The sequence below is a fragment of the Apteryx mantelli genome, chromosome 1, assembly GCF_036417845.1.
Source record: "Apteryx mantelli isolate bAptMan1 chromosome 1, bAptMan1.hap1, whole genome shotgun sequence".
Lineage (NCBI taxonomy): Eukaryota > Metazoa > Chordata > Aves > Apterygiformes > Apterygidae > Apteryx > Apteryx mantelli.
This window is the reverse complement of record NC_089978.1, coordinates 199,629,532-199,646,049: the sequence shown is the minus strand read 5'-3', so window position 1 is coordinate 199,646,049 and position 16,518 is coordinate 199,629,532. Positions and strand designations below refer to the sequence as shown.

The 16,518-nt window shown below is 50.9% G+C and overlaps 1 protein-coding gene across 6 annotated transcripts in view; it reads right to left on the bottom strand.

The window, feature by feature from the left end:
* Positions 1-5,881, bottom strand: part of PLXNB2 (plexin B2) — a 261,101-nt gene extending 255,220 nt beyond the window's left edge. For 5 of the 6 annotated variants that reach the window (XR_010886863.1, XR_010886862.1, XM_013956477.2 and 2 more), the window contains exon 1: positions 5,851-5,881. The gene's annotated coding sequence lies outside the window, so the exon portion shown is untranslated. The remainder of the gene's footprint in view (positions 1-5,850) is intronic. The other variant, XM_067315565.1, reaches the window with a different exon arrangement.
* Between the last annotated feature and the right edge of the window lie 10,637 nt (positions 5,882-16,518).

Below are 16,518 nucleotides of genomic sequence, written 5' to 3'. Positions count from 1 at the left end.
TTACATACAGGTATTACATACATCTATCAAAAAACAGCACCATCTCCCTTAAACCATGCAAGTAAGTAAGAATCCTAGGGTGAAAGATGTGGAATTCACTCCTAAAATTTTTAAATATTTAAAACATACTCAATTTGTATAGAGAGAGGGCTAAGCTTGAAATGTGAGAAGTCTCAACCTCTACATGACTTCTCCAAGAGACCCAGCTATCACCCCAACTATCTCTCTAGACATAGGAAGATTAGCATCAGGTTTATGAGAGCTTCCTTCAGAACAAATCGAAATGCAGGCTTCATCCACCTTAACGAGAGGTATGCTAGCCAGACCTATAGACCTATTCAGACACAAGCATGAACATATCTAAAAAAGAAAAACAAAAGTCTGTAACAATTCAGTTTAAGTGCCCAAAAAATGGATTTTATATTTAAAATAAATAAACAGAAAAAATGCATGATGATCATAGACAGTTCTTAGGTACTTAATCTGGCAGAATGGTCTCTACAGGTCTATCTGTGCAGATCCTGCACAAAAGAAGGACAGCTTAAGGCAAAATTTCTCTGCAGCTTCCTGGTTTGTTGCAAGATTGAGAAAGATTTTAAACAACTTGAAATAGAAAGAAAGAGATGACGTATTTGCTCTATAAAGGAAACCATGACTATCAAGTTATAAAAAATCCGTTCACTGGAAATTACCAAAATGCCTCTACTATTTAACTTGTGACCTTAATTTAGTGATGTCAGTTACTGAGAAAAGCAAGCAAGACACTAGAAATAAAATTTTAATTAGCTGTATCATTTTTGAGGAAGACGCACTTTGACGCGATAAAGCAAACTTCCAATTCCACTTGTTCCCACTATGGCAAAGCTGTTTGGTCTGAGGGCAGGCAGTGGAAGGCCGTGTGTCTAATGCGAACCCAGAAAGGCAGAAACCTGGACGGTAAATACAAAGGTGGAGCAAGGTGGAAAGCGGCTCAGAAGGGGTAGGCTGGCTCTGTCCATGCCGCAGGCTGCCACCAAAACAGGGGACCGTGCAGACGGGAGTCCCGCCGTGGCTAATCATCAAGCCAAGCCAACAGTGGCGCCAGCTTGCAGGAGCCAAATTGCAGATAGAAGTGGCATGACCCAGCGGACGTGTGACCTGGGACTGCGGCTCTGCTGACACATCCCGGGGACAAATTCTGCTGCTCGCTACAGCAGCAAGAGTCTGAGTAACTGGGCAAGCACTGGCTACCAAGTTGACTCCATTTTTTTAAAATCATCATTACTAACATTCATTTAGCACAGGCACTTTTGGACATTACTTCAGCAAGTAAGTCCATCTCCAACCATCTCTTTTTCAGAAAGACAGAAAGAAACTTGACGAAGTCCAAAAATTATCCAAAAACTAACAGAGACAGAAACTTAGAAACAGTCAGTATTAGTGGACAAGCAAACTACCATCTGCCTGAAGAAGTCACCCTGTAGGGATCCCCGAACAGCTCTCTAGTCCGCCCTGCTGCTCCAGGGCTAGGCAAGCATGTGCTCTCTCCAACCTGCATCTACTTTGTTTTTTTTTTACAGTCTTCAGAGGCAAGGACTCCACGGCCTCTGCTTACGGCCAGCTCTGAGTGATCTTCTTGACAGTTAGAAAGCTTTTCGTAACACTAAGCCACTGCCAGGTGGACGAAATGGCTATACTTCAACTCATTATTTCCACGTTGTCAGTGTGAGTTTTGACCAAGCAAGGAGCAGGAGTAAGACACTTCCTATCCAAATACTATATTTTTAAAACAGACACCCCCCTAAATGACTCACTCAGTTAGGCTATGCTCCTTTATTTATTTTAACAAGGATTAACAGACCAATGTCAGCTCCAGGCTGGCCTCATATTTAAGAGTTGGGTTTTTTTAAGTAACACTCTACTGATTCTAATTACAACAGAATGGTTTTCTCATTTTTTAATATTAATGGAAACCATTTAAACATAAGACTATCCTGCCCCCTCAGTATAAGCTGAGTTTTACAGCTCCCTGCAATGCATGAGGAAACCTGTAAGAAAAAGGGAAAATAACTATCTACTATTCAGCACAACAGAAAGATAAAAGTAAAAAAGCAGGAGGAACACCATGTTTGGGTTGCTTACTTAATTCCATTTTAATTATTTAGACTGTCATCTCACTAACAGTTATGATGGTGCTAACTTTACTTAAAGAAGGACCTATAGTTTTGTTTGCATAAATCAAGTATGTTTAATCAAGCGTACATTGGATCATCAACACACTGGATCTGATGAGGAACTGCATAAGTGACAATGCCAAGCTATTTTGGTGAATATTCATTATCTGTCTACAGAACAGTCTGACTGGAGGAAAGTGAGAACAAAATGACAGTAGAAGAACTGTAGCAATTACTTTACTAGCAGTTAATGTTGTCATTATTCGTTTGCTGTCAAGACTTTAAAGTTGCAAACCCTAATTTAAGCTTGTTACCTTAATTTTACAATTGCAATTCAATATTCAGAACATGGCACTAATGTAATAAATACCTTCATTTGCTGCTTCATATGATAAACAACTTAGAAGCACATGAAAAAGCTCAAAACTATAGACATTACAGAAATATAAATGATTAGGATTACATCTTCATTAAAAAAATAAACATGCATGAACCATTTTCTCAAAACCAAGCCAGAATCCAAACAAGTTAGCAACGAATCACTGGAATTTTTTGTTGTTGTTAACAGGCATTCATGAAGAACTCTCCTTTCAAAATGTAGATTTCTTTTTTGGAAGCTTATACATGCAAATCAAACAACTCCCAAACTTTGTAGAGCTATTTCAAGCCTTTATCCCACTTCCAAAGATATCTATAGGAAGATTCAGGCAGAAGAGCAAGGATATTTTATATAATAGGTTTTTAAGTTAGATGTACAAAGCAAGGCTTGGCTAAAAGAAAAAACATACTGTTCACTTGCTAACTCCCAGAAGGCTTTAAGGGCGGGAGGGGGAAGGAGGACTGCTCAGGTGAACTGCATGCTTCGTTCCTCTGAAGCACAGAAAACTGGTTGCTATGATGAAACCACCGAGAATGTTATACAATCTCTTCTTGTGCAGAGCTGCCTCTCCACTATCCGTACCCATCAATACGCAGGTAGTTCATTTTGGTCACCACTAACATCTGCTAGGAAAACACCATTTCAAACAAAAGAGGTGCTTGAGGGCTTCGATTCAGCTGGATTTAGCTGACCCAAGCTTTTTGCCTTGTCCCTCTGCCAGAAGAGAGGGACAAACAGCATGTTCATGCTACTGGACTTTATAATATTATGTGCTAACGTGAACAGCCATTAAGTACCGTTTACAGTCATATGCCGGGCTGTAAACTCTGACAGCTGAAAAGTGGATTCAAACTCCAATAGCAAACATGGCCTAATGGCAAAATAACCTTTGGCAAAGGGACAGGATGAACAGCTGGATGATTCAGCTACTGGAACATAACTCAGAGTCACAAGTGTATTTATTATGTTATCCTTTCCATGTTGTTTGCAATCCTGGAGTATCAGAGAGGCCTGGTTGTCCAAAAAAAAAAAAAAAAAAAGTTGTAACAGATTATCAAGGGCATCCAAAGCTTCAGGTGAATGTTCTGAGGTTTATTTTATTACAGAGTACAGCATCACCCTTTGGTGGGCTGATACCAGCTTCTTCCAGTCATATCAAATCATTTTAAAAGATCAGCTATACAGCTTTTATTACCATAACTCCCCATTCAAAGTCTTCTTCCAAACACTGCCATCACTTACTTTCTGTATTGGTTTGAATAATATTTTCTAGTGGAGATGATTTTCCAGTTCACATTAAATCATATTAGGTTCCCACCAGGGCTTCAGAACCACAAATATTTAAAAGGAATGAGGAAAAGCCATGAGAGGCTCGGAAGCAGACCTTCTCCCTTTTGTTTTGGCTGGAAGCATGCTCTGCTCTGGCTTTCCCACTCCAATCGGCAGTCCCGTACCAAGCGTACAAAATCCTGCCTCATAAGCCAAGAGGCAAGCAGAGCGTTAAGGGATGGCCCAACGCGTACACGCAATCACACTCTCTAGTTCACAGCTGATGGGTCACCCAGCTGATTTGTGTACAGCATGGTACACAGCCCTGCTCCTGCAAGGCCAGTGATGTATTTCATGCTTTGAAAGGGAAAGAAAGAATTTTCAGTCCAACTTTGAGTCTGATACCCTTAAAGAAACTGTAAAGAAAGCTCAAGCCAATTCTAGGTATATGCTAGCAACCTATTACTTACTAACCGTAGCTTCCTTTTAGATTCCATTGTATTGAGGACATAAATAATAAAATAAGCACATATCTCTTGAATGAATTACCTATTCAGAGTTCCCTCTGGTGTTCAGTAAGTTAAACAACCCTCACACCCAAGGTAACAATATTAGTTACAAAAGCATTAAGTTCCTTCAGAAGCAAGTTTGCGTTCTCTGGCCGGAGCTCAGCAGTCGGGACAGGTCTGTAGCACTGTAATACACAGACCACAAAGGCAGTGCTACCCACCATGAGATGGCAGAGGCACAATAAACTTACAGTTTGTTTTTTGTATATTCACCCAAGTGTCTGATTCTGTCGGCAAGGACTCAGACTATTAGTCCCTCTGATCCTTTCTGTTTTAGGGTGTCAGAGAGACTGATGCAACCTCAGAGAAGATAAAGTCACAAAGTCACAGGTCCAGCCCATGGAAGCAGAGGAGGGCAGAGGTGTTTTGCAGCTCCCGAGCAACTACGCTTTGAGTCACGAGTACTCCGGGCTCGCAGTGCCATTCGCCTGCACCAAACACGAGCAAACTACAGTACAGCTAATTAGCAGCTTGGAAAGAAAGTTTAAAGCTGCCTGTCCAGCGAGACAAAAGGCGTTTGCAGGGAAGCCCGACTTTGCCGGAGCCGGCGGAGCGCGGCCGAGGCGCGGGGCCGGCGCTGCGCCAGGAGCCGCCGCGGCCGGGCGAGCCGCGGAGCGGGGCTCCCCGCCGCCGCGAGAAGCTCCCGAGAGCAGCAAGGGCTCCGCGGCCGGGGCTGCGCTGCGGCCGAGGGCACCGAGCCCTCGGGGCACCGACGCCCCCAGCCCCGGGGCGGAGCCGCCCGCGCAGCCCCGGGGCAGAGCCGCGCCTCCCCCCAGCGCTGCGCCGCCGGTTGAGAAACGCGCTCGAAGTCCGCAGCCGCGGGCTGGAAACCCTCAACCAAAGCCACCGGGGCGTGCGGGGGCCCCGTCCGCGCCCTCCCCGCGCCGCCCCGGCCCGGGCCCGGCCGCCGCAGAGGGGGAGCCGCTCGGCCCAGCAGCTTCGCGGGGCGCGGGGGAGGAGAGGAGAGGGAGAGGAGAGGAGAGGGAGAGGGAGAGGGAGGGGAGAGGGAGGGGAGAGGGAGAGGAGAGGGAGAGGAGACCGCGCAAGCCACCCCGCGGCCCCGGCCGCCGCGCGCAGCCGCGGGGAGGGGGCCGCGTTACCTCCAACAGGTGTCGGCGCCGGCAGGAGCGCTGCCCGCGGGCGCGGACCGTCGGGGCCGCGCAGGCGGAGCGGTCCGGCAGCGCGGGCGGGCGGCGGCGCCGCGCTCGGCCGAGGCGCCCGGCGCTACGGGAGCCCCCGGCCGCTGCCCGTGCCCCGGCGGCCCCGCCGCCGCCACAGCCGCAGCCGCGCTGGAGCCGGCGCGACAGCAGCGGCCACCTCCGAGAGGAAGGAGAAGAGCGGCGGGGAGGAAGAGAGAGAGGAGAGAGAAACCGCCCCGAGAGAAATCAGTCATCGCATGACGATCGCGATCCGCCGCCGCCCCCCGACAGCCCGAGCCTACGCCGGGGAGCCAGAGAAAAGCTGCGAGGAGGGGACACACCTGTAGGCGCAGCACATATCCGCTGTGAGCACAATGCGAGACAGGAAACTGAAAAAACAGCCCAGGGAAGGAGAGAGGCTCCCGTTCGTCCCTCCTTCCTTCCCTCCCTCCGTCCTCCTCCTCCGCCTCTCTCCACCCCCTGCCCCCGGTCAGGATCTGCTTGCAGCGCTGTCTCCTGCAGGGAAAACCAGGCAGCGCCGGGAGGCGGGAGGAGCCGCACTTTCTCTCCCTCCCCGTCCCCGCATTGTTTTGCCCGCCGGCCGGGCAGAGCCGGCGCGCCCGCGGAGGGGCCGAGCGCGCCCGCGCAGCGCCGAGCGCGGGGGCGGCCAGCAGCGCCCCGCGGGGTGGCCGCGCCCGGGGCTGCGAGGGCGGCGGCCCCGCGCCGGGGCGGCCGGAGCGCGCTGCCCGCCGGGGCCGGCCCTCCGCCGCGCCGCGCAGCCGCGCGGGGCCGCCGGGCCGGGCCGGGCCGCGCTGTCCCGCTGCCGCTCGGCGGGCGGGCGGTGCCAGGAGCGCCGGCGCTTCCCTGCGTCTCCGCGTAACCTTCGTCCGCGCTGGCGGCGCGGGGCGCGGCATCGGCGTCGAGGCGGGACGGCGCCGGCGTGCGCGGCGCTCTTCGGCGGGGCGGCGCTGCCTGAGCCGGGCAGGGCAGCGGGGCCGGTTGGGAAGGGTCTCCCTGCGTCCCCGTTGCTAAAGGCGCTGGGGTGCATCGCCTGTTCCGGCGGCGATTTGGGGAAGCTCCTGAGCAGGCAGAGAACAGACCCATGTGCACTCCTCCATCCCCACTTTGAGCAGCGAGACAGGAGCTCCGGGGGTCCCGAGTTCACCTCTCTTCCTGCGTACCTCGTCCTGTCGCTGAAGGGCCCAAAATACATCCCCGGGAAAACTGTTAGTGCACTTAAAATAGTTCAGTCTTTATCCCTTTCAGGTGAACTCTTCCTATAATCTCAGCTTCCGAAGGTCTTTTTCCCCCTCTCAAGCACGCTGCTAAAGAGTGTGCAAATTTCTCCTTTATTCCTCCAGGAATGAGCAAACTGGAGCTTTCTCACCCACCTGTGTGCAAAACAACATCACAGGTTCTCCTCCGCATTTAGATACCAAATTTGTCTTGACTATAATAAACATAGGGATTATCTTTTAAAAAGGGGGATGTTTTAGAAGAATGGCTCAAGTAAGCTTTGGGCAAGTTGTTTAGACCTTGTAGCTAACTTTCTATCACTCAAACATGGACCAGCAATGTTGCAAGGAATATTTAATTAGCCGCTGCTGGCACTTTGAGCACAGTTTTGTTAAATGCTGTGTGTGTTGGACCCACTGAAACAGCAGGAGAAGGGTCAGAAAGTCACACTTCTCAAATGGCACCCTGCAAGTTGCTGAAAAATTGTCACTGCTTCTCAGAACAAAAACAAACTCAAAATAAATAAAAATCAGCTCCAAAACCTGGGCAAGAGTAAAAAGTGACAGGCTGTTCAAGGAGATGTTAAACCTGGCTTTCAGGCCTTGTCCATGCAAGTGCAGCCTCTGTCTAACTGCAGACTGGAGCCATTCAAACGTTATGTGGTGTTCTGTTGGGTTTTGCCTTTGGGTTTGCCTTTGGGAGGCAGACTTTGTACCGGCTTGGGTTTCATCAGCCCGTCCCACGCTTCTCGCTGACCTCCAGCAGCAGGCCCTCATCCTTCTTTGCCTTCTTCCTGCTCTTTACCTGACAGGGCTGAGTCACTGCACAGTGAGAAAGAAATGCTCTGGCTTCATCTGGAGTATTTTGGCATTCTGGGACAGAAAAACTGGATCCCCCTCTCCTACCTGTTAAATTCCTTCAAGAAAGAAGGGGAATTTGAAGCGAAGGGACATGAGACTTCCCTAGGAAAATTAGGTTAGTCATGTCCTGCAAGCCCTGGGAGGGATCCAGGACAGAGGAGCTCACAGGCTGCTAATGGGCTCGGTAGGACCTCACTTTCCAGGCTGCTTTTTCCAACTTCTGGGCGTATGGCCAGGTTGTGCCCAAACTTTTGGCAGAATGCCCTGGACTTACCGGCCAGGCAGCTCTCCATGTGCTCCAGCCTGTGAATCCCTGCTTCCTGGCATGCTCTCCCCCAGGGGCTTTTGCCGGTGGCTCTGGCACTTGTCACCCCCCACCCTGCCTGCTCCAGAGCTCGCTGACCTGCTCACCTGACTGGGGGGGGGGGGATGCGCCCAGTACTGGGCCCACACCTGCTCCATGCCATGGCCACTGGCCAGGACAATGCTGCTTGCCACACTGCTGCTGCCTCATAGTTGGTGCCCCCAGCTCTAAGCCTAACCCCCCTGGCACTCCACACAGCTTCTTCCGGCTGGAACGGTTGGTTCCCTCTGGCTCCTATTGCTGTGGACTCATCACAGCCATTTCTTTAGAAACCTGCCTGTGGACATGCACAGACACAGCAATGGTGACAGTTTGTTTAATTCAGAAGAGGAACTGGTGAAGTGAAGCTGTGCTGAATCCTCCTTCAGTCCTTAATAATTACCTGCTGTGCATTTGACCTTGCCTAGTGTGACAGAGATTGTAAAGTTGAACTAGAGCTCAAGATGACCATGTAGCATCCCATCCCAGGATAGCTATCTTCTAAGTCTCCATAAGTTACCTTTCTGCTAGGCACATGTGGATGTGCTAAAGCATGGCATATCAGCCCTTGCACCCCTCAGCTTGGACCCAAACGTATGCAGGATAACTGTTGATATCCCAGGCTGAAATGAATCAGTGCAACATCATCCAGCACGAGGCCTGCCTGCAGAGGTGCGAAGTGTTCACAGGATGGTGTTCTGCCTCCCATGGGGTCCTTCACTGCCTTGGAGCCAGCACATCATCCTTCTCTAAATGCAGCAGGGCATTCAGCAAGCATGCAGCTTACTCAGTTCCCTAAATGCAAAGTCTGTGATACAGGGAGATAACTCCCCAGTGAACCCAGATAAACAGCTGCACATCAAAAGCTGCTATTTGCTGTTGAAGGATTGTTCCCCCCCCCCTCCTTATCACCACTCAGCACAAAAAAGAAAAAAAAAAAAAAAAATCCTAAACACACAATTGCTTAGAAAACAGCAACAAGTAAATAGTAGAATGTCAGCTTCGGAGATCTTAACTGTCGCTGTGCACTTCCATATGCACAAACAGTGTGCTGATCAAGGGCAAAAGCCTTCTTCTGTCACTCTCCATTGTAGGGACAGAGATAATGGCACTGCCTGTGAATAGCACTCTGGTCTAGATTTCAATTTCCTATTTATTTCCTCCCTCTCCCCTCCCTCTTTCTTTCCTCACCTTGTTATCACCCATTCAGTCCTTCTGTTTTTTTCTCTGCCTCTTAATATCCTTCACATCACACACAATGTTTGTGCATCGCTCCTGCTTCCTTTCCTAGTGCTGTCAATTCTCACAATTTTACCTAAGGTGGGGCAATGCGCAGTATTGTTCCTACTGCCCAGACCTTTGAGGCCTGCAAAAAGACCAGAATTTCCAGCTGTCATTATTAAAAGCACCTTGTTCTGCGAAAAACAGAACTAATGAAGCCCGGCTTCCTGTGGATTCATGTCTGACTCACTCGCTGCTATAACCTTTCTTCCCTTTTCTCTTTCATGTCCTGTGTGATATCTCTTGCAGGCTGGCACGAGGCAGCACTTGCTGGTGCTGGTGCCGCGTGGCGTGCATGCTGGTGGCCTGCCTGCGCATAGGAGGCCACTGGCTGCTGCCAGACTGGCCGGCAAGCAGCTGAGTTCTTCCTGCCTTTCTCTCTGTTGGAAAACTAATCTGAGTCTGTCGTCACTGATATTCACAACCCCCTGGGAACTTAATTATCTTTGAGACTTCTACCTCTTTCATTCATTTGATTGCAACTAGCTAATACCTTCTGACATTTTTATGGGGGGCTGATGGGCAGATAAACAACCAGATGATTGATTACCAGCCTTTAGAAGGTAAGGTTGTTGCCTTGTGGTCATGGCGATAACCTAAGAAAAACCCAAGCATCTATAAAAGAACCTCAAGTCCTTATATATGATTACAATTGCACTTTTTGTGCAATTTTGATTGTCCTTGTGTTCCCAGATGTCAGAACATCTGTATTAGGTTACTTCAGAAGCTCTCTCATCACCACTCTCTTTGGAGGCGCAGGGAGGAGCAGAAGAGGGGAAAGGCTTCCCTCCTTGCATGAGGAAATGCCTCCCTCCTCACCTGAGGAAAGGCTTCCCCCTCATGTGGGGAAAGGCATCCCCCCTTGCATCAGGAAAGGCTTCCCACCTTGCCTGAGGGTGGTCTGTGTCCTTTTTCTCCATATGGGAATTGATAGTCAGAGGTTTGTGTTGGTGGGCAGTAAATTAAGCCAGATAAAATTCCCTGACTCCGAACTGTTTTGCCTGTGACATGGGAGCTCAGAGACACTTCTCTCTTGGGCCCAAGGGGGCTGCAGGCACCCAGAACTGAACCTAGGCTGAAAAGGGAGAGCATCACACCTGGGGTACACCAATGGGTTGGCCCAGCACAAGCCCCTTTGGCAAGTAAGTTGCCTGGAGGCAGTGACACAGTGACTTTCCCCTACAGAGATGAGAAAATCCTGGAGAGCAAGAGAGGCCCATCTCCGTCTCCTGCCTCCCACCAGCCCCCAGAAGAGGAAGTCGACCTCCTTTTCGTTTGCACAGCATGGTCTCAGCAGCTGAGGCGCCAGCACGAAGGAGCAAGCAGCCCCCAAGAATGCTGAGATTTGTATCTGACACTTGAACAGGATGGTGGGGAAAGTGTGCGTGACTTCTGGCTGAGTCTCACCCTTCAAACACTGAGCTGGAGACACCAGGCCCAACTCAGCCATGACAGGGGAGCTAGGTTGTTGACACCTGCTGGAGCTGGGGTCCTTGAGAAACTTCTCTCTCGGGCCCAAGGGGGCTGCAGACACCCAGCAGTGACACCCAGCCTGAAAAGGGACAGTCAAGCGCAGGGGAAGGCTGAGGACAGCCCCCTTCAGCAAGCAGAGGCATCGATGCTGCACTGGAGACAGGAACATGGTTCTGTTTCTGTATGGAGAGGAGAAAATCATGGGGCGCAAGGAAAAGAGGGCGAGAGCTGGAGGATCAGCAACCTGAGGAAGGCCCTAGGGTCGAGCACTCCTGCCAGGTGGAGGGGACACCCTTGTGGTTGTCCCACGGCCTCAAAGGGAGGCACAGATTCCTGACTCATGCCATCAGGCTACTGCTCTGCATGCCCAGAGACATGGGCCATGCCCGGGGGGCCTCATGGGCCGCGGGAGGGACACAGCCTTTGCGCTGGGCATGGAGCTGGCGAATCTCTAGCAGTCGCCGGGAGAGGAGCTAAAGTGAGGGGAACAGAGAGGAGCTTTTGAGGACCACAGCGCCGTTTCTCCGGACAACGGTTGCCAGTCTCCAGCCACAGCGACCCCGGGGGCGAGGGGGAGGGAGGTGCGCGCGCCCCCTTGTGAGGTGGCCCCGAGGCTCTGTGACCTCAGGGCTCTCACTGCTTTTACCCGTGCGTAGGGTCTTGCCCAGCTCGGTTTGCCCCAGGATCCTGCCGAGCGAGCGCGAGGCGTGGAGGGTCGGACCTTGTGGAGGTGCGGGTGTCTGCATCTTTGCTTTGGATCTGCAGCAGCTCTCTCGGTGCTGAACCCAGGAGCCGCCTTTGGTCTCTGCCCCCTTTGTGCCAGGCTGCCGGGGCTGCAGGGCGTCCCGCGTGGCCCGTGTGCGTGGAGGGGGCGGAGGGGCCTCTGGGGGCACAGAGGAGACACGCTGCCTGCTCCGCGAGGTCACTTGCAGCTGAGGTGAGCCGGGCTGCGAGAAGCTGCAGGGAGTGGGTGCTGGGGTAGTGGGAGGCAGCACAGGGGGAAAAGCCTGCACAAAAGCCTGGACACATGGCATCAGTTTGGGAGAAAGCAGCTGCGTAGCTGAGCCCTCCTGGGGGAGAGGCCAACAGTGCCCGAGGTGTTTCCTCTCAACCAGAAAGCAGCAGCTTAGGCAGCTTCTTCTTAACCTTCTTCAAGCTTGCTTTATCCATTTCCTGCCACAGCTCTTGTGCTCCCTGGCAATGCCCCGGCACCACACCAGCCTCCCGTCTCCCCAGGGTCAGGACTGACTATGGTGTCTCTCTCCTTCCCAGAGCGTGGCAGCAGCCGCTGGGGCGCCTCCACGGGCGAGCAGCTCCTCCTTGGCAGCTCTCCCCAGCCCACTGCAGCCACCATGGCCACAGCTGCCTCTTCAGCCACAACTTGTCCCATCTGCCTGGACAGGCTGGACAACGCGGCGTTTGTGAACCCCTGCATGCACCAGTTCTGCTTTGGCTGTGTGCAGCACTGGTGTGAGACCAAAGCCGAGTGCCCTCTATGCAAACGGGGGATCCGATCCATCCTGCACTCGGTGGCGGTGGACGACGACTTCCAAGAGCTCGCCGTCGGGCCTCCTGCAGGCGGCTCCGTCGCCAGCTTCCAGCCATGGGGAGCTGCTTTCTTCCCCAACCTGCCCTGGACACTTGCCCCGGCAGCCCTGCTGTGGCCAGATCCCTCCCCTCCACGGGTGCCGTCCCCTCCTGAGGACGGCACCGGGCTGCCAGGGCCGTCGGGCTTGGCTGCGCTGCGGCAGAGGGAGGCAGCGCGGCCAGGCTGAAGTAGGAGCCCACTCTCCCGGAGGATGGCGCGTCCCGCGGGAACCCCTTGGAGGCAGGCGCCGGAGCAGGAGCAGGGGCTGCGCTCCCACCGCCCTCGGCCCCGCACTGTGGGGCAGGGGACAGAGGTGCCCGACGGCGACCACCTGCCAGAGCTCTCGGCGGCCTTTTTCCAACACCACCCGGCTGTGCTGCAGAGGCTGCTGCCTTGGCTGAAGCGGGAGCTGCGCCTCCTCTTTGGTGCCGCCAGACACTGGCCGCCACGGTGGAGTTTATCGTCACCACGAACATGCGGAGGTACGACGTGGGCAGCCCGGCCTTTGCGGATGACCTGGGGCCATTCTTGCTGGGATGCACGGAGCAGTTCATCTGCAAGTTCACCACCAAGGCCAGGTGTGCCAGCTCCGGGGAGGCCGTCGCTCCCCAGGCGCCCAGGGACCCCCGCGCTCCTGCAGGCAGGCAGGGACGCCCCGCAGCCTCTTCCCGCCCAGACAGCCCTCCAGCTGCAGAGGGGTCACCAGCCCCCACACAGGGCCCATTCCGGAGCAGGAGACATCTGGGCCCTGGGCATGAGGAGCTCCCCTGGGCCACGGACACCCATGCCCACGAGGCCACTGCAGCCCCAGGGTCTCCCCAGCAGCCGTGGGGAGGCTCTGAAGAGGAAGCCCCCTGAGAGGGCAGAGGAGAGCGGAGGCTGTTGCAGGCGGTTGTCCCTGTTGTGATGACGGAGAGCCGGGAGGAAGAGCTGGAGGCAGTGGCCGGCGTTTCTGCAGCGGCTGGTGTCAGCAGCCCCTCCGCTCCCAGCTGGGCTGGGAGGGTATCGCCTGGGACCATCAGGTCCCCCGAAAGAGGAGGGCGAGCGCTCCCCAGGCCGATTCCCAGTCCAGGAAGAGGCAGTCACGGCAGCAGCCCTAGCGGGGACTGCGCAAGCAAAGTCTCCTCCAAATGAAGATGGGAGGTGTCTGGCACGCAACACTTCTTTAGAAGATGCCGTGGCCTGAATAAATGTGTTTGCCCTTGAGAACTACTGTTGCGATTTGGGTGCTGTAAGAGGCCTTCTCACAGGTCTGGCGACTGTAGCAAACCCTGGACTAGAGCCACGTTTCTGGCCCAGCAGCCAGAGCAGTGCGAGTCAGGAGCCTGCAGGGCTTTGCAAACGCGTGTCGACGAGGAGCCGCTGCAAAGCCAGAACGCCACCCTCTCTTCTCCCCTGGCTCAGCAGTGCCCCCAGCACCTCTCATAGTGGTGGTGAGGCTCGGGGTGTCAGTGGGGTGGCTGCTTGTGCGGTGGGGTGCTCACTGGCTGGCGTTTTGTTCTCTTTCCCAAACCACTTCCTGCTGCTGGAAATGTGCTGCTCTGGGATCTGCTCTCATCTCGCAGCAGGAAAGGCTTCCCCCTCGCGTGAGAAAAGGTGACCCCTAGCTTTAGAAAAGGCCTCCTCTTGTGTGGGGAAAGGCTTCCTCCTCGCGTGGGGAAAGGCTTCCTCCTCGCGTGGGGAAAGGCTCCCTCTCACGTGGGGAGAGGCTCCCCCTCGCGTGGGGAGAGGTTTCCTCCTCACATGGGGAAAGGCGTCCCGCCTTGTGGAAGCATTTACGCATCCACCTTACCCGACAGCAGGAGCAGCCGAGGTTCAGTCCAGCCTAGCACCCCTGCCAGTGCCATCATTCGTAATAAATTAGTAATGATAACGGGAACGCAGAGAGCGCAAGAACTATGGCCCTGTATGAATGGTTTCAGTCTTTGAGTTAAGATATAAGCAAGGGCTCCTCAAGGCTGTTTTTCACCCTTTTTCTGCGTGCAAGTGCAGCCTGCTGTCTTTGGTTCTGACAGTGCATCCCAATGCACTGCGATTCACTGGTGAGTGAAGTGACCCAAATGTACATATTCATATTTTCACAGTCCATAAATCACTCCAGGATCTACTTTTTCTGGATAGGAAGTGCCAGATAAATCTAAGGTATTAGCATTAGATTTGTGAAATGTCACTGCACACATCCTGAGTTTCATGCCCTTTGTACCGAATTCATGTAGCAGATCAATTTGTATATATTTGTTTATTTCTTGGGGTTGACAGATTTCTTAGTGCCCATTTTCCAGCAAACCAGAAAAAATATTTTAGGATAAAATAACCTAAAGTTAATTGTAGCGTTTCCTTCATTTTTTCTTTTGATGATAGAAAATATTTGAACCACATGGAAGAGGTGTTTTTCAGTATTTTCTCACCAACTTTAACTTGGTGTATTTGTTTACATCTCTGCAAAATGTTACCCTATCAGAACTTTTCTTTTATTTAGCTTAGTAGGCATTTTGAATACACCATGCTACAGCTATAAATTACTGCACTAAGTTATCAGACAGTAAAACAGCAGGCACTGGATAAGGTTTCCATGCTGAAACTGCAGAGAGCCTTATATGGATGTGTGCAATGTATATATGCGTGTATATAAGTGACTATGAAAAGTACCGACCTTCACAGTAAGGACTTGACATTCTGACAGAGCCCTGGCCATGTCAGATAGTGTGCGAGCCCAGCTAAGAAGCCCCTGGATAATGAACAGGTTCACAGCTAGTGCTTGTTTTTTTTAACGCGACATTGAATTTTCTGAGGAATTTAATTTAAAAAGTCAAAAGATGATAGGAAATTTCAACACAGAGTTTACTGTTGTTTTAAAATGTAGGTAAAATGAAAACATGTGAAATGTTGCCAGCTAGTATTTGGCCCTGTCCTTTTTCCCTCCTCCTTTTTTTTAAGCTGACTCTTCATATATATATATATATATAAAGATATATATATATATATATATATAAACAGAAAACCCAGTATTTCCAACCCTAATTAAAGGAGTTGCCTAGCTGAGTTACAAAGCTACTGCTCTGCTATCACAAAGTAACCATTCCTTTTAACCACAGCCAATATACTCAATGTTATTGCTAGTTCTGCAACTGGTTCATGAACTGAATATTGGAATTAGTTAACTTTCATACATGCTGCTGTAAATCTATCTATATTGTAGAAAAAAATAATACAATCTCATTATCTTCTAATATTTGAAATATTTTTGCTATTGAGAGAGAGGCTATGGGAAGACAATTACTAGTATGAGTACATTACTACAGTGTTTTCTATTCAGAAGTGGAAAATAAGAATTTAACTGTTTTGTGCCAGAAATAATGCATCTTTTTACATCAGTAACCTTGGATAGTGTATAATTAATATTATCTGAACATATACTGCAGAAATGTTGTGTTTATAATATTTAAGTGCCTCCGGCTGTAGCTGCTGAACATACAGCTAAAACAGTGGGAGTTTAATATGGTAAACAAGGTCAGAGAAGCATTTATCAATTTGAAAGAGTTAGATCAATCAGAATTCATCAATGACACCCTCAGTTAAGATAGAAAAATACAGTACTGACTGCTAACACAGAGGCTGTGTTTCACCTTTTTATTCCTAGGAAGATTTCCAAGATAATATGGGTATTTTAAATGACTAGCTGAGCTTCCATCATATAATGGCAACTAATCAATAAATCATATGTCATTGTTGTGGCTTGGCATGTCAAATAGCTGCATTTCAATGTCCGTATTTACAGTTTTGAGCCATTTTTTTGGTTGTACATTTCCAGCTCATTAACTCTGATTTTAAAATTGTGTCAGTGAAATTGGAAGAAAAATCAAGTCTTACCTGTTTCTGCCAAAGGGAGGAGACAGAATGCGGTAATCAAGGAGAAACTTCAGTTACTTAACATTGCTTGCTATCCCATGTGGGTTTACTGAAACAGCTTTTCCTCGTAAGCAGTGTGAGAAATAAACACACTGCTTTTTGTCAGACATGTTGGACATTCTGATGCTCGTGGGAGATGGTAAAAGGATGAGTGTTTCTGAAAGCAGCTTTTGGCATACATAAATCATGAGGTTTGTACTGAGGCCTGGAACAACCAACTCAGAAGATTTTGGTTAAATAACAGCATGAAGATGAACTAACAAATACCCTGCCTGTCTGTGTTACTTTTGCCTACCAGAATTCTAGAGCAATCTTATTC